We start from the raw sequence: 20,845 nt of genomic DNA, 5'->3' as shown, positions 1-20,845 counted from the left end.
CCTAGGAAGTTCTCTCCAGGCCGCTGCTTCACTTACTGCTTCCTAGTGTCGGCGGCCACTTCTGGAGCCCTCATCTGGAAGTCCAGGACGGGCCACGAGATGGACTGCAGGTGCAGTGTTGAAATCAGATGTAACCGAATGCCTTTTGGGGAAAGACTTCCTAGTAATTTTAGCAGCATCTTTTCTATTGTCTAGACCTAAGATCAGCATTTTAGGGAAAAGTGTCGAGGCAAACTTTCCCCTACCTTTCTCTGTCCTCCCCTCCCCACTGCTAGGACTCTGGCCGCCACCCCCGCCTTCCCCGAAAACGTCAGGTGGCCCGAGCCTCAGCTGAGCCCCAGGGATTTGGCAGCTGGAAGTTTTGTCCCTGGAAGATGCCAGACTTATTTTGAGATGGCAAATGTGGTGGATGCTTTCTTGCTGGAAAGACATCAATTGTCTGATCTCAGCCTGGAGGGTGATCTTTTGGGGGGAATTGGCAGCGTCTTTCCTAAATCGGACAGCTGTTTTCTGTACCCTCTCACAAGTCTCTGCAGTTCCCTGCGACCCTGAAGTTGGGCTGGTCCCTTGAACATACTACTACTCAGTATAGTTTAGTCATTGCTACTGTCATTATTATTATCTTCTGTTTTTCCAGGTTCAAAACATCACCTAGGTCTCTCCTAGACCGAGATATTAGCAATAAACTCTTCGCAATCTTCTTTTCGGGGGAACACTAGGGAGAGAGCTGTTTGGCCTCACAGAATGAATAGGTAGCAGTAGACTTTGGGCCACCAGGCAGGACACTGATTTACAGGGAAGGGTCCTGTCCAGGCGTCGCTCATGTCATTCTGACTTACTGGCCGGGAGTCCTCCTTAGGACCTACGTTGAAATCCTGGAACGAGGGTTGCAAGCTGGTGACCTGAGTGGTGCACCCAGTGCCCATCGTTTTGTTTTGTTGGCTGCTCAGGTTCAAATCACTTAAAATTTAGGAAAGTTTGCACAGAAATCTGGGTTTCTGGCTAGAAATTTCTTCAAAGTAGTCAGAAGACCTGGTAGCCCTGGGCCTGCTGGCGCTGTGCAGGTGCACATGGGCACATGCTCCACTGCTCCGCCGGAGGAGCCCTCTCACCCCTCTTCAGTACCTGTGTGGCCGTGGGGTTCTTGAGCGTTGCCAACACGAACAGGGTTAGATGAGCTGGGGCGATGCTGCCCGGGATTGTGTCTGAGCTTCTGGTCCAGCCCTGCTTCTTGCTTGCTCTGTGACTCCACACCACTCAGACACCCTCTCTGTGCTTTATCTCCTCATTTGTCCTGTGGGGCACTCAGCTAACAGGCTGGGAGGTGAGGTGCTGAGCCTCTCGCCTCCCTTAACTTCTTTGTGAATTAGATCCCATCCATCATATTTCTCGTGGAAAAATAAAGGGGCTTCCCCACCTAACAAGGATTGGGAAGCCCCCGGGTAACTTCCTGTGCTGTCTCCATGTCAGGAGTGGCTCAGAGGGCTGCTTATTTCCCAGAGGAGTGGTCGGGGGTGTCGGACAGGGAAGGGATAACAACACTTTTTGTTAAGAATGGCCACATTTACTGAGCAGTGTTATTCTACTGCTAAGGGAGGTGCTTGTTCCCTTTGTCACAAGGAGGACAGTGAAGCTCAGAGAGGGTGAGTAACTGGCCGGAAGTCTCACAGCTTATGAGTAGCCAGGAGCTGGAGTTTATTTCATGCAGACCCTGAAGTGCTAACCAATGTGCTGCTCTCCCTGAGGGGCTCAGGAAGTGTGTGTCTAATGCACACATGTGGGAAAGAGAGCCTCAGAGTTGTGCCCAGCTGCACAGGGGAGGCAGTGCCCTGCTTCCTAAGGGATCAGCAGCTTCCTGCCTCCGCCCTCTTGCTGGACACCTGCACTGCCAGGGATGCCAGCCTCCTATTGTCCATGCTGCTCATGCACCCGGCTTCCCTTTGCCAGAGCTGTTCTAGGCCACATTCCTGGGTGCAAATGGGTAGAGAAACAGGTATGAGGCCCTTTGCAGGGGCATTGACAATGTCCCCACCTCTCCAGATCCAGCTGAACAGCCATTCAGTTAATTCGGTTGCTTGGGAGGAGCCTGGAGGACTGGGGTACTTTTGTAGTTCTTAGGGCCAAGCACGTGACCTTCCTGAGTCGCAGACTGCCCATTTGAAAAGGGGAACACACCGTATTTTTCTCCCCTAGTGCTGAGGATGGAACCAGGGCCTCACACATGCTAGCATTCTGCCCCTGAGCCACGCTGCAGCCCTCTCCCTTGTACTTGCTTGCTCTCCCTCTACCCGTGCCCTGTGGTGGGGAGGGTGAATGGAAGCCACTCCGGGCTCTGGGTAAACCTGGTAGCACCCAGAAGGCAGGCACATCGTGTCGGTTTTACAGGCGATGCCTAAAGGGCTAATGTCACAGGTCTTGTCGGAGGTCCTCCAACCATAACCAGGGCCTCCTCTGTCTCGAAGCCCACATTCCTCATGGCCTGGGGGCCCAGCGCAGCTCTCAGCCCTGGCGGCCCTGCAGCCTTCGGTAGAGCATGGGTGCACCTTACCTTTTCTGCACTTGCTGTGTCTTGCTCCCTGTGTTTCCAGGAGGAAGGGAGAGTTCAACAGGTCCAGATCGTGCCCTGCAGGAGGGAGCTGTTTGCTGCTCTTTCAGGTCCTTCCGGTGGAGCTTGGGGGCTGTGTGTGCTCCTCTTGACTACCCGTGGCCTTTGCACAAGTGGACGGTGTGGGCTCTTGGCACCGTCTTGCTAGCTCTTGGCCTTTCCTGAGTGGGGACGAAAGTGGTCTCAGCTGCGGTCTCAGCTCCGGTGCTGCCTCCCGGTCCCTCAGGGTGTGGTGGCTGCACGTGACAGATGTGAGCACTGTCCAGCTTAGGCGAGAGGAAATTTCATGGAGGCTCAGAGGAGCAGGTGGAGTGGATGGAGGGAAACTGAGGCTCAGGGTGGCTTTGGAGATGGGTGGCGCCGGGAGGAGTTGCTCTGTGAGCTAACGGGCACAGAGTAGGAGGGCATTCTGACACCCTGGGTGTCCGAGGATGGGAAGTGGCTTCTTAGCACATGGCCAGGTGCAGCTGGCAGAGGCTGAGGCAGCGGACACCTGGTGGGCTGAGTCCCTGCCTGCCTGCGCTGCCGTCCTGGTAGGCTATCCTGCCATCTCGGAGGCTCAGCAGTTGATGTTGGGGTGCCGAGACAGCTGGAGTGACTCGAGCTGTCACCTGTTAAGCCAGCTTTGGCTTCACCCCATCACAGCGCATGGGGCACTGGGGTGGGAAGGGCCTTGGAGGAGCCTGGTCCAGTGTTGTTCTTGTACCCACAGGGAAATAAGAGTGCAGAGAGGGCAAGGACTCCTCCGAGGTCCTGTAGCCCAGTAGGTCTGGATTTGCAAGAGTGGAGCAAGGTGGAGTGGCAGAGTGAATGTGGCACTCTGGTGGTGGAGGACTTTAAGCAGAGCATGTGTAAACTTAAAAAACGTAAGTTGCTAATGAACACACAGGCACAAAATTAAAAACAGCTCCAGCCACGCACTTGCCCTCCCCTGAGGTCACTACTGTCCCTCGTTTTTGGTATCTGGTTCTAAAGTGTGCCCGCACATAGGACAGACACTCCCTCCCCCGCAGAGGCACCCCCCCCCTAGCCTCTGGGAGAAGTGCATGGCTTCAGGATTTTCTAAGCTAACTTGTCACACACATGCACAAAAGGCCACTGGTCACCAGCAACCCTGAGGAGCAGCCTGGTCACCTGCCCGGGCGCAGACTCCCCATCCCTCTGCCCCAGGGCAGTGGCCACTGTATTTGGCCAAGGCTCACCCGGCTCAGGCTTTCTCGGGTATTAGTGCTTGGGGTGGAAAACGCTGTGTGGGCTCAGGGCTGGGGACCTGGGACACAGCATTGCCCGGGGTCCAAGCCCACAGTCATGGAGGGGCAGCCTGGGGTTAGTTAGCCTTGGGGTTCTGGGGACCTTGTTTTCTCCTGCTGCTGTTTCCAATCCCAGGTCCCCTAACTTACCACACCCCCCACGGTCTACCATGCCTGCAAGTGATGGCTCATCCGCTGTGCCTGCAAGACATGCGGCCTTGTAGGACAGATGGGGAAACTGAGGAAAGTGGCTCTGCTTCTGCTAGCTTCGCTGCAGTCCATACAGTAACACTGGCTTTGCCCTCTTTCCTGTCTCACAGAGTCAGGCAGCAGGTACCTGGAACCATAGAGAATAACCAGGTGGAGAGGCCTGGAACTGGAACATGCTGCTCTAAGAATTTGGTTTGGGGATGGGAAGATTTGGATAGGCTTGGGTTCAAATCCTAACTCTGCCGCTTGCTGGCTGTGTGACCATGGGTGAGTGTCTTAACCTCTCTGAGGAGGGGTTTCCTCATTTGTGAAGAAGAATGGTTAACAACTACCCACAGGGCTCCTAAGAGGCTCACACGAGTCTGCTGTGTGCGGGACACTAGCCCAGCCCTTCCTGTCCACGTTCCTTGAAGTCGAATGTGTGGAGATGCCATGACTGCCCCCGGAAGTCTGCCCCCTGAGCACAGACCTGGAAGTGCAGGGGAAGGGGAAGGGGAAGAGGCCAGGGGCACAGGTCTGCACTCTTTCCAGTGGTGGCCATGCCACATAAGCAGATGGCTCTCAGCAGGGCACAGGGAACAGAACCTCCCTGGTGGGCTGTGCCTCACCCACCTCAGGCAGCGGCCCTGTTCCCAGATCCGAGGTTCCAGGCTGGGTGGCTGAGGCGGGATGGTCAGGCGGGGCCTGGGCAGCTGACAGGGCCTCACGGGGGGCTGAGGCCAGCTGCAGCCTGAAGTGCGCAGAGCCGCCTGCTTTAACTCGTGCGCTTCCGCGGCCCCTTGCCTTGGGTGGATGCACCGCCCTGTGTGCTTTCTGCGAGACCAGGGCTCCCCTCGCGGTCAGGCTGTAAGGCCTGCGTGTGGTTTGGCTAGGCTTGCTTAACTGTTTAGGAGGAGTCCATAGAAACGTCCTGATTTCTGCCCTCCTGGGAGAAACCAGATCAGCCCCTGTTGAGCTGAGTGGCAACTGTGGCAACGGATGGGGCCCCTCCCATCCAGGACTCATTTCTGGAACCAGCCTGGATCCCCTGAAATCACTGGAGGTCCCAGCAAGGTCAGCGCTCATCTCCTCTTCTGTCTGAGCCTTGAGTGGCCCCCAGGAGTCTCTCTGCTGCTTGCCCCCGCCCCACACTGGCGGCCTCACAAGCCCCACCCTTCCCCTGCAGCCTCTGCGGATGGAACCCTCCTGTCCTGACTTCTGCCGGTTGGTCCTGGTGTGACCCCTTGGGGCCACACAGCAAGCTCAGTCCCTCTTCCCCACGACAGCCCTTCAGATGCCCGAAGACAGCTCTTGGGGCCCCCGAGCCTGCCACCTCCTGGGCTAACAGCATCTGTTCCTTGGCTAAGATGTGGTTTGAGGACCCCCGCCGCCCCGCCCCACGCCATTATCCACATCCCTGTGGGCCTCTGAACTTCCTGTTCCCAGTTCTCCAGTGCTGTCCAGTGCACCTGAGGTCCTGGCCACACCTGGGGACTGCTGGTGCACCAAAAAGGGGACACCTGAGTTTATGGATACCTTCCTGGCTTCACCTTTCCCAGGGGCCACCATGGGCAGCTGTAGTTTTCTCTGTGTGTGCCACCTGTGTTTGAATTTTGTCCCTAGTCTAGGGGATTAAACAAAGTCACAAAGCAGAGGGCTTGGGATGAATTCATTTTAAGGGTGAATGGTGGGTGCCTGGCTGGGAGACAGAAGGTGGAGCAGGCTGGGTCCCTCTGCCTCCAGGGAGTCCATCACCCAGCACAGACTGACACATTCAGGTGCCCCAGTGGAGTGGGTGCCCGGGGAGGAGTACAGCACCCAGTGGAGCAGGGGTTGATTTATTCAAGGGATGGGGGAGCAGACTTGGGTAGCAGCCACTCCACCCCAACACAGAGGGGTGCACCAGGTGATGAAACAGCTGCAAGGTCTGGAAAATGAGGTGGAGGTTGCAGAGGTGGGAACTTCATGAGCTGGGACTGGGGCTGGACGCGGGAGGGGGTCGGGGGGCTTGGAAGAGCACGGTGGCAGGGCTCAGCCACAGCAGCTGCTGCCTCCATTGCGTGGAGGCCCCTGCCTTGTCTTCCTCCTTGGGTGAGGAGTGTGGGAGCCATGGGGATGTGCTCCCCTTCCAGACTATATGCCCAGGCCTTGTGGGCCCTGCCGCCCTGGCCTGCAAGCCCCTTTCTGGGTGTGTTTCCCAGGTGTCCACGCCCATGCACAGCCGTGGGTTGAGCAGGGGCAGGAGGGCAGGCTGCTCTTTTCAGGGAGTGGCTAATGGGCAAAGCTTTGACTTGGGGGTGTCCTTGTCCAGGAGGGCAGGAGTCAGGGGTGGGAAGAAGTGGGCTACAGGCTGTGGGCCTGTGAATGTTGGGTGGCTGAATGAAGGGCTGGGTCCTGTCTGCCAGAGGGTGCTCACGGTGATACCATGCAGAGGGGTCCTCTTGGGAAGGCACTCCAGCTGCAGACTTCAGCACCTTCTTCCCGTTTCCACAGTGTGCTTCATATGCCACAGGGTATGGAGCACCAAACCAAGCCAGTCCATAAGGACAGGTGGCACATAGCCAGGCACAGTGGTGCACATTTGTAATCCCAGAACTCTGGGAGGCTGAAGCAGGAGGATTGCAAGTTCAAGCCCAGCCTGGGCAACTCAGTAACTTTAGCAAGACTGTTTCAAAGTAAGAAATAAAAAGGGCTGGGATATAACTCAGTATGAGGCCATGGAATCAACTCCCACTAATGAAAAAAAAAAAAAAAGAAAAAGAATAGATAACATGCAGCAGATATGTTTTCTGGCTGTGTCAAGCCACCCCAAAGTCCCTCCTTTCCCCTCGGGAGCCTGGCGATGTGTCCAGGAGGGGTGCCAGGTGTGGAGTGGGGCACAGAGCCATTCTTGGGGGCTCGCTCCTTTGCTGTGGTCCTTCTCTCCGCTTCCTGGGGGTCCTGGGTCCGGGCCCCGGGCCTGGTGGGGAGGACCGAATGAGATCTGGCTGTAGGAGGAGGGGACGCTGCGGGCACGTGGAGCACATGTTCTAGCTGTAGCTTTTGCCGCCTCGCACTGCTCAGCCCCCTGAGGGTCCAAGCAAGAAGCGGCCCCTGCCAGCAGCGGGCCAGATGTGTCTTCTTGGATGGTGGAGGGGGGGCGTCACTGTGTGGGTGTCCTTGCATGATGTGTGGGCTGCTGTTTTGACCGAAGGGAGCCAAACTGATTTTTCCTGGCCCATCTCTCACCATCCAAAGCAGAAAGTTAAATAAACACAGCCAAGTATTATCACAGGACAGGAGGAAAATGAACTCCGTCCCTTTGGGCGGACCACATCTGGCAAGTGTTGGGCCGCTCACGGCTGGGATGAGACAGATGTGGCTGGGGTGGGAAGGGCCCAGTGTCCCCCTGCACTGGGACGTGCTTCTTTTCAGGGCTCTGTGCCAGCCCTGGGGCCGCTGGGGGCTGCAGGCATCTTGCCTTCAGCTATGTCCCTACTCGGGCCTTGCCTTTGGGCTGGGCTCCCCTGAGCCTCTCCCGGGCTGGGCCTCCGTGGCCCAGCCCGGAGCTGGAAGCTCAGCCACGTGATGGGCCCCACTAGTGAGGTTGAGGACCTGGTACAGAGATAAGCACATGTGGGGGGTGGGGGAAGGTTTTTTTTTCCCTTCATACTTACATATTTATTTTATTGTCCATTAGGAAAATGTTGCTTTCTAGGTTGGTTGTAAGATCTTTTAGAAAATTTGTCACTAGCACACCAAATGTGCAGTTCTGTGAGCAGCACGACTCAGAGGGAAGCTAGAAGAAATGGCTTTTAAGTAAAGGAGTTTATGGACTGAAGCATCCCTTTGCCTCTAGTGCAGGGGGTGTGTGCTTCTGGCGGGAGTGTGGGGGATACTGCCACGTGGGGAGGCCCGGTCACTGCTCAGGTGTGTGTCCAGCTGGCCCGGCACACACCCTTCATGGTAGCAGTGTGACGGGAAGGTCCGCAGCCTGCTTTGGGAACACACACTGCTTGGGATAGGGAGCCTGCTGCGGGGGGACCAGCTGCCAGGTGGAGGAGCTCAGGGCCTCGAGAGCCTCCCCATGGGTGTGCTAACCACAGTGGGCGGGCAATGGGGCCAGGCTGGGGGGCACACCTGTGCCGATGAAGGTCCCACTCCCAGGCAGACTTATTAAAAGTACCGAGTCCTTAACCCATAAAGCATTATGATCACCCATAGCCCTGGGGTATCACGGGGAGTTACACAACACTTGGAAATGGTTACAGTTTCTACCTGTGGAAGGGATAGGGCTGCACCCATAAAGAGGGTAATGAATGACCACACGCAGCAGAGTTGTTCTGTATGTGTACGCATCGTTAAAATGGGGCATTTCGCGTTGTGCACTTTTACCCTCCTAAAGGGGTGGAGGGGAGCATTAATGAGGAAGAAAGAAGAGAGAAAGAGAGAGGCAGGGGGCAGTTTGGTGTGTGCAAAACGAGGTGAAACTACATGTATGTGTGTGGACATGGCCATACCCCCACCTCACGTGTGCACATGCACACACACATAAGTTTCCAATAAGGGACTCAGTTTTCTCCTTGCTGGTGTTTAAAATAAACCACATGTATAACAAGGCACTGACATTTATTTACAGTATGTTAGCACAGAGGGTAAGTTGTTAAGGGGTTGTAAAAACATATTAGTTTCTACTTTATGGGGCTTTTCTTCAAACGAAAGTGGAAAAAAAAGAAAAAGAGAGTAGGATTCTGGTCTTCTTCCATTCTTCCTTTCTTCCTGAACAGATCTGGGCAGACACCCTTACCTGGAGAGAGGGCCAGGCTGATGCGCCCAGGCCCCTCGGCCCCGGGCCCACCTTCGGGCTCTGAATACACAGCGAGCAGCTTCCCTTCAGCCCTGGGATGGACGGGGGCCAAGGTCCCTCTGTGCATGGCAGCACTGGGCTCCACTGGTCACCTTCCTTCAGAGTTGGACAGCGAGTGGGCGAGAACCAGGGCTGCCACCGAAACAGGATGTGGGAGCCAGGCCCCATCGTAAATCCATGTTATATGCGCACGTTTCTGGTTAACAAGACTGTGCAGGGACGACTATATGAAATGAAATCTTATGTTCTTGAGGAATTAACCTCAGGGAGAAACGGAATTAGACAGGACGGCAGCCTGGGGGTCCTGGGGCCCTGTGTTACGGCCCAGGAAGGACATTTCCCAGAAATGGAATTTCAGGAAATATCCCAATCCCAAATGGATTTACTGGGGGCACAGAAACAGTAATCCTGTTTAGTGTTGCCCATTTTGGAAATGAAGACTCAGAGAGGTGGAGTCATTGCTCAGCGTCACACAGCAAGCAGGAGGTAGGGCTTGTGGTTATCTTAGGCTGACACACCCAGTGCTGAGCTCTATGCAGCCACCTCTGGTGGGTCTGGTGAGAGGAGCTGTTTGAGCTTCCCAATCAGTTTCTGCTTTTCTGAGATGATCTGGGCCGGCTGGGGAGCCCAGCCGGTCAGTGACTACTGTCCGTGGACCAAGAGAGGCAGGTGGGTGGAATAATGCACATGGAAGCTCAGTTCAGAGCTATGTAGACAACTACTTCCTATCACTTATATAGTGTGGCCCATTTAAATAAATTCATATAGGTTCAGGTTTCCTTATCTGTAAAATGGGTGCCTACCTTTGGGAGGATGGGCATAGACACGATTGCATAATGTGAAGAGTGTAGCTCAGTGTGAGTCATGAAAGGAAGTTTCATGTTGTCACTGTGTCTCTTACGTCCACACTTGTAGCAAGAACTGGAGGGTGGAGAAGGAAAGGAGAGTGGAGGTTCTCCCTAAAGCAAGTATAGTTAGGGACTATAGTTGGGGTTGTGGTTTCCATTTGCCAGGCCCCTGGGTGTTGAGCTCTGAGTCACGCACATCATAAAAACCATCTCATTTGATCCTCAGAGCTGTCTTGCAGGTACAGAGAGGTTACCTACTTTGCCCTACTTTGCACAGCAAAACTCAGTGGGTTGGGATTTGATCCTAAGACACCTTGCTTCAACTGAATCTTCTGCAGGTGGCGGTAACTTGGATCTGAAGCCAGTGTGGTCTCGGAGAGCTTCTTGGAGGAGGTGAGCTGGAGCTCCGGGCAGTGATTCTGACCGGGGAGCAGGTAGCCTGAGCCAGTGGCCAGGCTGAGCCTGGAGGCCTAGATAAGGAGCCCGTGTCCAGTCCCTGCAGGCAGAATCTGAGGTGCTGTGGGACAGGGCCAGGTGGGACTTCCTCAGATTTCCCCCCATTTCTGTTTCATTCCTCAGCCAATTCTGATTCAATTCAGTTTTCCAGACTTCATCTTAAAGCAGGGAAAATTGAAGCACAGACTTTGGGCACGTTTCTCATTCATCCTAAGATGGGATTTGTATATTAGTGGAAAAGAAAGTCAGATTTTTAAACTCTGGTTAAAGTAGCAAGTCATCCGGCTCTGGGCTGGTTCTTCTGCCCAGAGCCTTCTCAGAGTCAGGATTACGACAGCTCTGGGTGGGGGTTGTGGGTGGCAGGGATCCCTGCCGCTCAGGGTCCTACCTTTCATCGGCTATCCCCTTTCTGTCCTTCATCGCTACGAGCGGGATTCTTACTGTTTCTACATGCGTTTGTCCTGATCTGAGACTGGGCTTCATCAGACCACCTGTAGTTCATTCATTCATTCATTCATTCATTCATTCATTCATTCATTCTTTCTTTCTTTCATTCTTCAGATCCTATTTTCAGCCCCCCAAGAGGAACAACAGTGGTTCACACTCTAGTGGTTGAAGGTCTCTTTTCTCATCTTTCTCCTAGTATCTAGCTTACAGTTCTAGAATGTTTAGTGTTTACCAAAGGAGGAAAAGGAGAGTGACAGTATGTCCTAAAAGCTCCCAAATGGACAAGCTCTTTGTTCTAGAAATCCTGCTTCCGGGGAATAAATCCTAAGAAACCATTGAACAGGCTGGTGGCCGTAGGGGATGTGTGATTGTGTTGTGGTGTGGATGCTCTGACTCTAGGCGACAGCTGGAAGTATCTCGGGCATCCAACAACGGAGGATGGGTTCAGTTAGTCCTGGAACCTCCCGTGGTGAGACTCAGGGCCACATCGGTCACCACGGTGTCACGTATGATCTTGATGGGAAAGGTTGTTCACTACGCATTGCTGAGTTAGAAAAACAGGTTACAGGGCAGAATGTGTTCTTCAGTTATGTCTTGTGATAGCCTTCTGGAAAGCTGTAACTATATGCAATGACAAAGTTGTAGTTCTGTTCTTTAATTTTAACTCACACCTCTTTCCTAGTTTTCTACATTATATGTAGATTACTTATGTCAGAAACCTTTATAAAAAGACAAAAGATGCTAAGTCTAGGAAACAGCAAGAAAAGGACAACTCTTGGTATCTGCATGTCTGACATTCCGGGACACAGCCCCAGCCCCTCTCCCGGTTCCTTGCTCAGCACTATTTCTCCATCCCATGGTGAACGGATTGGGCACGTCTTTTCCAAGCTCTGTGTATGAGATGTCTTGTTTAGTAGATGTTGGCCATGGTGGGAGGATGTATACTATAGACAGTGGCGGCTACTACAAACCAGAGCTCTTTTCCTCCTTGAGAGCCCTGTTTACACGTTTCCCAGCGCACTACTCTCATGAGGCTTCCCTGGTTGTCCCAAGGACCTGGGGAACCCCAAAGGTGAACTCTTCTCTTCTTAGGATGCCCTGGATCTGCTGGCACAGGGAGGGGCTAACAGGAATCTTTTGTAAATTCAGATCACAGGGTAGGCATAGTGAGAGAGAGTGAGTTAGAATCATGTCTTGTGTTGACTGACCCTGCTCTATCCAGAACCAGAGCTTCTGCTTGTGGGAGGCAGAAGTAAAGCCAAAGAGTGAAGAATACTGATCCTGGCTCCATGGTCTTTGGCAAAGTGCTTAGTCTTAGTTTTCCTCACTTATGAAAGGGGTTAATGAATGTATTCATCTCATGGGGTTATTCAGTCCATGGTTCTTAGCCTCTAATGTGCATCAGAATCACTGGGAGGAATCACAGATTCCCGGGTCCATGTCCAGCCATGTTTGGGTGGGTCTGAGATTCTACACCTGCCACAATCTTAGGGTGATGGTGTCCTGCTGGCCTGGGGCTCCTGGGAAGCAAGGCTTTGGGACCTGCACCAGAACTTGGTGAGGCCTCAGCTGCTTACTCAGAGGTGGGGAGTGTTGTCCAGGGGAATTGCAGAGGCTGGCAGCTGGGCACCTGGATTCTAATTCTGCTCATCTGGACCCCCGGGAGACATCTTTCTTCTTTGGGACTCTGTTTCCATTCCTGAGAAATGTAGGCACTGGCTTTCATGCAGCAGTGAGGAAACTTCTATAAAAGCCTCAGGTGGCAAACAATTCTAGCGCAGGATGCTGTGGTGGTGAACCTATGGCACGCAAACTGCAGCAGGCTCTTTGTTATCCTTGAAAGCTCTAAAAGAGTCACCATCACTAGTGTAGGGGAAGGGCTGTGCTGGCCTGGTTGAGACCAGCACACAGGGGCCCGCTACAAGGTGCATGCTCCCCAGGCTCCAGGGGCCGCCACCTCCCCCAGGCCCAGCTTCCCTTCTGACAGCTGGGAGGGACTCTGAACAGAAGACTTACGACATTTTAATTCATGTAGGCACCTGGCTTTTCCCTGTGTGTTTGCTTTTTTCTAGTTCCTGATCCTGTTTTCCACTAGTGTTGACACGTCCGATGACTCTGTGACATTATATTTCCTTTTTTTGTGTGTGCCTGTGGCCAGGCTGGGCCGGGGTAGAATGAGTGAGTAGTGGGGTTCATAGCTCCCCTCCTTCCTTCTTTTGCCTGTCTGGCCTGTCAGCTGGAGCTGGGCTTGGAAACAGCTGCACTGGCCCGGGGAGTTGGGGCTGGCTTCTAGACAGGTGCTGTGGCTGCCTGGGGCTCTACCCTCCCCGAGGAAGCTACCCCTCAGGGGGGCTGGAGCGTGGAGTGGAAGCAGGTGCTCAGTACCACTGTGATTCCCGAAGGCTGGGTCTTCCTGCTTACGTTGGTCACATACCAAGCATGCGTGGCAGAGTGTGTGCACACGTGTGTGGTACGTGGGGTCCTGCCCAGGTGCTTTAAGGGATGGGAATGAAAGTTTGGTGGAACAGGACAGAAGCGCAGCAGATCTCAACTCATTTTGTTGAGGCTTTTGAAGCTGTATCATCCAGTGAAGACAAGTATCTGGGCTGAGGAGCAGTGCTGGTAGTGGGTGCAGGAGTGGGGGGTGGGGGGTAAGTCTGCCACCTGTGTTCCTTCCCTGGTCTAGTGAAGAAGAAACCCTTTTTGTAGTATTTAGGGAAAACACAATGTGTTTTGCATTCACTGTCGTATTTTACACAGCACCACCTCACCTTTTTGTTATTATTTTTGGGGAAGAACAGAGGAGAGTTCTGCAGAACTTCGCATCTCAGAACCCCTAAGCGAGCTTTTACTAGTGCTGTAGCTGCTGTTCCTCCTGCAGACCTCTCCTAGCCCTGTTCTTCTGGTGTGTGTTGCAGGCTGCAGGGTGATGATGGGGGTTGAGAGGGGGTGTGAGGGAGATGAGCGGGTGCAGAAGCTGAGCCTCTAGAGTGTGAACTCCTGATGGTTCTGTCCCTGCACTGAGGTGGGGACTGGAAGGTCACATGCCCAGGGATCCCCTGGCTCCCGCTGCGTCTTCTTGTGGGTGGGGTTGGGGGAGTCTCAGAGGGAAGCCTGATCTCAGTGTTCAGCCCTCCTGTCTTTCCAGGCACAGTGAGAGCTCCACAGCCAACCAGGACCTGGGGCAGGAGGGCAAGCTTGAATTATCTCAGCAATGTGGGGCACCACAGCTTGCAGTTACCTTCAGCTGATCGCTTTAGGGAGAGCAACCCCATTGTATAGAGGAGACCGAAAGTCAGAGCAGATCAAGTACAGTTGTCCCTGGCTGTTGGGAGATTGGTTCTAGGACTTCCATGGATACAAAACTCCGTGGATGTTCAAGTTCCTTATAGGAAACTGTACGGTTTGCATATAATTTATACAATCCTTCCGTACATTTAAAACCATCTCTAGATGACTTATGATGTCTAACACAATGTAAATAAATAGCCTGTAAATAGTTGTTATACTATATTATTTAGGGAATAAGACAAGAAAAAATGTCTTTACGTGTTCAGTACAGGTGTATGTTTTCCCCAAATGTTTTCTATCAGGGTGTTCTGGATCCACGGATGTGGATATGGAGGGCCAGCTGCATCTTGTTTGAGATCTAGTGGCCTCTGCTGCACAGTTAGGATTTAAACCTGGGCTTCCCAATTCTAGGGCCTGCTCTGCTTCTTGGACCCTTGTTCTTGTACTTTTCCGTATCATCTTTCTTGGCTCATCTGTATGGGTAGAGGAGCTCCGATGGGTGTTTGGAAGGGTTACCTCTCCTGTAAGGATGGACCAACTTCCTTTTTGGAATTCTTGGATGATTACCAGGAGTCTTCCTGTTCTGCTTGTTTTATATGCAGTAAGGCAAGGAGACAAAGGGAAGTCAATGGCCGAGCAAGATTTAGCTTCCTAGGTTCTGGGGCTGGACATAGTTAGGGAGATACTTGATAAAAAATTCCTAGCAGTGTCAGGGGCATGTGCTGTATGGGTTGGTCTGAAGTCAGCAATTAAGAAAAAAATCAGATGTTGTCAAAATTGCCCTCAAAGACCTGTTAGAAATGTACTGACCTGGAGACCCATTACACCTCATGATGGGTCTGTGCAGTAGTCTCCTCCAGCTCTGCAGCAGCTGCTTTGGAAAACATTTTATTTTCTGAAAGCATGGGGTTAGAGAGAGGCTGGGTGTCTAAAAGTCAGGTTTCTTTAAATGACAGCCCCCCTGCCCAAGGTGGGGTGCCCTGTGCTGGGGTCTGTGACAGGGGGACCTGCAGAATACCCTCAGCCTTGGTGCAAGAGAGGAGCTATAGCTGGTGTTCCCAGGTCACTTACATGCAGAGCCCGTGGTGAGGGTGAATCCAGAACGTTAAGGATGGGGCTGTGATGGGACCCTGGCAGGCTTCTCTGAGGGTCCAGCTTGGTGCTCAGGGCCCTGGGCTGGGTTCTGGGGTGGTTTCAGCTCTAGCTGCAGACCCTCATCTCGAGCGCTGCCCACGGCCTACCTGTCCCCACCTCTGAGGAGCCTGGACAATGTGCGTCAGGTAACTGGGTCTGTTTGCATTCAGCCGTGGTAATTTTGCCCAGAAGTGGGACGGCGGAGATGGTTGTGGGCTGTGCTATGATTTCAACGCCTTTGTGCAAATTGGAACAAATCGTTGGCCATGTTTCTGCGCAAAGGAATAGTACCCCTACCTCTGGGCATTCCTGTCCAGGATGGGCCTGCAGGTCCTTGGAGCCAGCTGGGCAGCAGGCCTGGTATGGATTGGGACCAGGAGCCTGGAAGGGGCTTCTGGGCCCTGTCCCTGCGGGAAGGGCCCTCCGACCTTCGGACCAGTGCTTTCCTGTCTTTGTTTCTCTCTTCGCCTCCTAAGCTGCCTGCCGTAGAAACTATGCCCTGTGCTTTCTGCTTTCTAGGTCTCTCCTGACAAAAGGGACCCCAGCCCTGTCCAGACTCAGCAGCTGTATTTGGGCTCCTATTTCCAGGCCCCCACCTCAGCCTCTCGCCTTTCTTTTCCGTTACGCTCTCCAGCTCCATTTCTTCTGTCTCTTGAGGTGCTGGGGAGCCCCCTGGCTCCCTGGGCTCCCTGGAAGGGGGCTGTGCTCTCCTGGCTACAGCAAGAGCACTGTCTCATGTGCTCATGAGGGGACAGTGGTATAGAGGGCACAGTGCTTGTCCCTCTAACACCTTGCTCAGTGCCGACAGATACCTGCAGCCCACAACCTGGCACTTAAGGCCTGGGTCTCTGGGGGTGGCAAGGCCCATCCCACTCCCAAAGGGAGAGAGCTCTGGCCACTTAGGTAAGTGGTGTTGAGTTGGGGAGATACGGTTGGTAGAGCTCACGTAACTCCCATGGCTGCAACAGCCACCCACAGCTTGTGATCCCAGGCCTGAGAGAAGGTAAGGTTCTGATCTATCTGAAGCCCTGACAGAGCCTCAGGATCTTTCTTTACATGCTCCAGGGTCTTTCTGTTTTGTTTTGTTTTAGACAGGGTTTTACTGTGTTGCTCAGACTAATGTTGAATTCATGATCCTCCTGCCTCAGCCTCCCAAGTAGCTGGGTTATTTGCCACCACGCCCATCTTGAAGGGTTTTCTTCAGCACCCTTGACTTGGGGGGTGGGTAGCTGAGTGATCGACTTCACAACAGCTAGAGGAATTTAAGATCAAGCTTTTCCCTAGGCCTGGCTCTTCTCTGTCCCTGCTCTGCAGGGATGAACAGCTCTCTGGCCCTGTTATGTGTAGTCTGAGTTGGAGCCCCTGGCTGGACAGCAGTCCTTCCCAGGAGGCCACTATCACTGTAGTGACCCTCAGCCCTGGGAAAGTGTGACACACTGACGAAAGTTCCCACAGTGTGGATGGGGCCACTGCCGGCTCCACCCTGTAACTGCATTGCCTGGCCAGGGTTTTCTGTTTAGCACCCACCCACCCCCAGACGCGAGTGGTTTTATGCTCAAGGCCAGGCAGGTGTGGGTGCTGCCGGGAGTGGGACTGGAGCACAGAGCTGCCGTGACTGCAGGGCAAGGGGATGGGCAGTGGTGGTGTGGAGGGAACAGTGTGTGTCCATGGCTACTTTTTCCTTGCCTGGTTCAGAGCTCAGCTGAGGCCTCCAGCAGGCTCCTGGGGCTGTCACCCTGGGCCCTGTTTGCCCACTCATTCAGATATTTGTTGAGGTCCTACTAATGTATTTGCTGGGCCTGGGACCTGGTAGTGAGTGAGATAGGCAGACAGAGCCCTGGTGAGGCAGGCAGATGGCAGCCAGGAGCACCTGTGGGTGGTGGAACATGGTGCAGGTTTGGAGGCTGTGGATGGGCTCAGCAGGGAGTCAAGACGGGAGCCCAGCCGTGGAGTTGTGGACAGCAGGCGGTGGATGTGGTGAGGATGGGCAGGTGCAATCACTGCTGAGCCTTGTGCCTTTGGGCAAGTCCAGAGCCATTGTGTGTCCCCACAAGTCTGCACACACACACACACACACACACACCACACACACACACACACACACACTTGCACTTGGACAGAGTGTACCTGAAATCTACCAGCCCCAATAGAGAACTTAGAGGCCGACTCCACTGCCAGCTCCACCCTGTAACTGCATTGCCTGGCCAGAAGCTGAAACAATTTGGGTCCTTTTGAGATAAAGAACACCTGGCTACCCCAAGGTGACCAGTAGGAGAGCAGATGGGATGGAAGAGACTTTGGAGTAGAAAGAGATGGTTTTAAATGGGTAACATCTTACTTTTGCAAATGTCACAAAACATAAAGGACTATGAGAGCTCTGGGGTCTCTCCTAGTGGCATGGGAGACCTGTGCTTGTGATAGGCCTGGGAGCTGGAGCTTCAGTAGGGGGTGCCACAGTGAGTCAGTCTGTCATGTGCCCTTCCCTATGCCCTGACGCTTGGCCTGGAAACACTCTTGTGTACACGTTCTTGCTTTCTGTGTGCACACATTGGTTCGTGCCCCCGCATTTCTCTGTACACTCTGTGATGTGGGCACACTCTCTCTGGACGCAGCCTTGTTCGCATGCTGGCCCTCTTACAACCACATGGTTACCCCTGCCTCGTACCCTTACCCCTGGGTGCCCGCGCTGTGCTCACACGCTGGCCTCAGACACCCATCCTCTTTACAAATGACAAATGCCCATCGCCTGCAGGAGCGGAGGCTTCTTTTCTTTGAGACTGGGCAGGGTAGGGTATATGTCAAGTCTCATAAGCTGAAGAAGTCTCCAGAAAGAGCCTCACCCCCTGCCTGGTGGCCCTCCCTTTCCCTGTGCCTGCTGTCCTTGCTGATCATGTTAGCATTGAAGACCCAGGCTGGACAACAGAGTCCCACTGGGGCAGGGAAACCTCCTCACTGTCACAGTGTCAGGTGGCACAGGGCTTGGGGTGGGCTGGGGTTGGTCTGTTTCTTCTCATCCAGTCTGTAAAGGCTGTGTGTTTATACTTTAAAAAAAAGCCAGAATGTGGTCATGACTGGCAGTTGAGTGGGGGATGCCAGTGGGTGCGGGAAAAGGTATTCACGCCCAGGCACTGGGCGATGGGCATATAGGCCCTTGCTATGCAGAGACTCAGTCAGGGACCGCAGCGTGGGCTGCAGTAGCTTGGGGTGGAGAGCCCAGGAAGTCGGCAGGGAGGTCATTGCTCTGACTCCCTCACCCAGATGGCCTTGGGCCACTGTCCTCTTCTTCCCCTCTCTACAACCTGGCTGAAGTTCCTGGTCTGCAGAACAAAGCCTTGACTCTCAGGAAAGGCTCCAAAGTGGTGGCTGTGTTCACATTGTCTATCCCATGATGGCCAAGGCCTGATTCCTGCAAGGGATGGGCTTGACGTTCTGGGACCCCTCCAAGTCTGTGACTCAGGAAGTCAGACTTTTTCACTGACAGCTTCAGATGGGTCCTGGCTGGAGGTTGTTTGTCCTGATGCCCAGGGTCCACAGTGGGGAGAGGGAGAACTGTGTTGTGCAGTGATGCCCCGGTGGCAGCATGATGACCTTGGAGACTGTTGGCAGTCCCTTCACAGAGCACTGTGAGTGTGTGCGTGCGTGCGTGTGTGAGTGTGTGTAAGTGAATGATGAAACATGAAAGATGCTGACCTGCTGACCTTTAGGTGTGGCAGGGAGTGCTCCTTTTGAGCATGGCTTGCTCCTGATGGCTTTCACCATTAGCTTCCCAGCCAGGTTTTCTGGTTGGAATCATCCTAGTAAATAGTATCAGTTTTTTCTGACATGAGGTCCTGATTTGATGTTTACCAAGCTGCATAGTTGAAAACTCACCCCAGCTGTAGCTAGCTGAGTAAAACAATAGCTTTAGTCCCTGCCCAAGTGGTAGTTTCATTTCATTGTCTTGATTCTGAGTTTCTCTTGGGATGCAAATTTGGAAGAGAGAGGAATGCAAACTTGGTCCTCATCGAAGTGGAAGTTCCCTCTTGCATGTGCCATATCTGAGGGTTCAAAAGACATGTTCTTCAAGGCTCTCATGGGGAGGAAGATCAGGGAGATAATCAGGAAGAACCGGTTTCAGCACTGCTTGAACCATGCTTTCAAACCTACCTGAGTATTGGGGCAACACCCAGCAGATGATACCCTGACATTTATGGGGCAGGTCCCCTTGCAAGTATAGCGTCAGTGCTGTATACATGTCATCCCACTTAATCTTGCCAACCGCATGTGGTCTAGGTACCACATCACATCCATTTTTGAGATGGGGAAATAGGAGCTCAGAGGTTAGATAATTTGTTCATCTTGGGTTCTGACCGTAGCTCACTTGCTATGGTTTGGGGCTGGTTGGCTGCCCCGGTGGGTTGAGGTTGACACTTTCCAGTCTTGAGTACTAGGACTCTGGACAGCATCCTTGGTGCCCTTGTTTATAGTAGCTTGAGAAGCAACAGGGGGAGGAGAAAAAGATCCAGGGTGGGAGCCTGTACTCTGCATGGGCTCTTACTGTGTCCCTCGCCTTCTCTGAGAATGTGCTGAGGATTAAGCTGAAGAATGGCTGTAAAGCACTGAGCACAGTGCCCACTCACAGAGCGCCTAGGTGGTGCCAGCTATAGTGTTGCCAGTGCAGAGAACTGGGCAGCTCGTGGTCGCTTCAGCCTGCACATGTGTAGAGCTGCAAGAGCCTGTTAAATTGAAAAATACCATGTGTGCACATTTTTGGCTTAAACAAAGTTCCATTTACAAAGTCCATAACCCAGCTTTAATATTATTACATGCCCCAGACTGGGACTAATTCCAGGACAAGAGCACTATTATGCTGCATAGTGTTTCTCCTGTGGTCTGCTAGTACGTGACCTCCACCGGCTTGGTCTCTTGTGCTGAGGTGTGGGGTGGAAGGACGTCTCATCCCTGGGCAGCCTCATTCTGTAGGGCCTCTGGTGAAATGGGGGAAGCAAGTTGCTTTCCATTTTCACCAGCCTATGAGAAATAGGACTCAAACCTGTGGACCACAGGCAGCTGACCTCACCATGTCCTGAGGTCTCTCTGTAGGTTCTGTCTCAGGGTGGGGACTACAACACTGCACTTCACCAGCCACTGCAAGCTTCTTCATTCCTTGGAATAACGGAGAAGTCTTAGGTATCTCAGAGGTACTGGCACTGGATAAAAGATGTCTGCAGGATCCCGGAGCATCCTGAGTCTTTGCTTTACTCTTGTGAGAGGCAAATGGCCTCATATTGAGTAGAAACTGACTGTAGATAGTAATGGACTGTAGCACTGAGTGGAGACAGTTCTGATGTTTTGTGGTTTGAAACAGTGCTGTGATTGATTAGTGATGTCTGCCAGGGCACAGGGATGAGGAAACGATAACTGACACAGCACTTATTTGCCATTCATGTCTTATTCTGATCATTTTAGGTCTCTGTGAAACCAATCAAGGGCTCTTCGGTAGGCTTTACCACCTCTCCTTTGTGGGTAGATATTACACTATTTCATCCGAAGACCCCCACCAGTGTTCTATTGGCCCCGCCCTGTGTCCCACCTCCATGCCCTCCTATGTGTGCAGCCTCCAGACTCAGGCTGATCTCTTTTTTCTTTTTCAGTTGAAGAGGGGGAGGCCTCGGACTTCTCGCTGGCCTGGGATTCCTCCGTGACAGCAGCAGGTAAATGCCCAGGGGCCCTTGGGGGAGTTGTTGAGGTCTTGGGGGGCCTGGCCCAGGAACTCAGAAAGCCACCCAGCTGGTTATGG

The 20,845-nt window shown here is 53.3% G+C and overlaps 1 protein-coding gene across 2 annotated transcripts in view; it reads left to right on the top strand.

Moving 5' to 3' along the window:
* Znf423 (zinc finger protein 423) overlaps nt 1–20,845 on the top strand; it is a 317,473-nt gene that overhangs the window by 36,222 nt on the left and 260,406 nt on the right. The window contains exons 1-2 of one of the 2 annotated variants that reach the window (XM_013516283.1): nt 10,113–10,131; nt 20,700–20,759. The gene's annotated coding sequence lies outside the window, so the exon portion shown is untranslated. Of the gene's footprint in view, nt 1–10,112; nt 10,132–20,699; nt 20,760–20,845 lie in introns of those variants that run through there. The other variant, XM_013516282.1, reaches the window with a different exon arrangement.

This window comes from Chinchilla lanigera, unplaced genomic scaffold (assembly GCF_000276665.1).
Source record: "Chinchilla lanigera isolate Chin_1 unplaced genomic scaffold, ChiLan1.0 scaffold00032, whole genome shotgun sequence".
Classification (NCBI taxonomy): Eukaryota; Metazoa; Chordata; class Mammalia; order Rodentia; family Chinchillidae; genus Chinchilla; species Chinchilla lanigera.
This window is presented reverse-complemented; position numbering and strand designations above follow the sequence as displayed.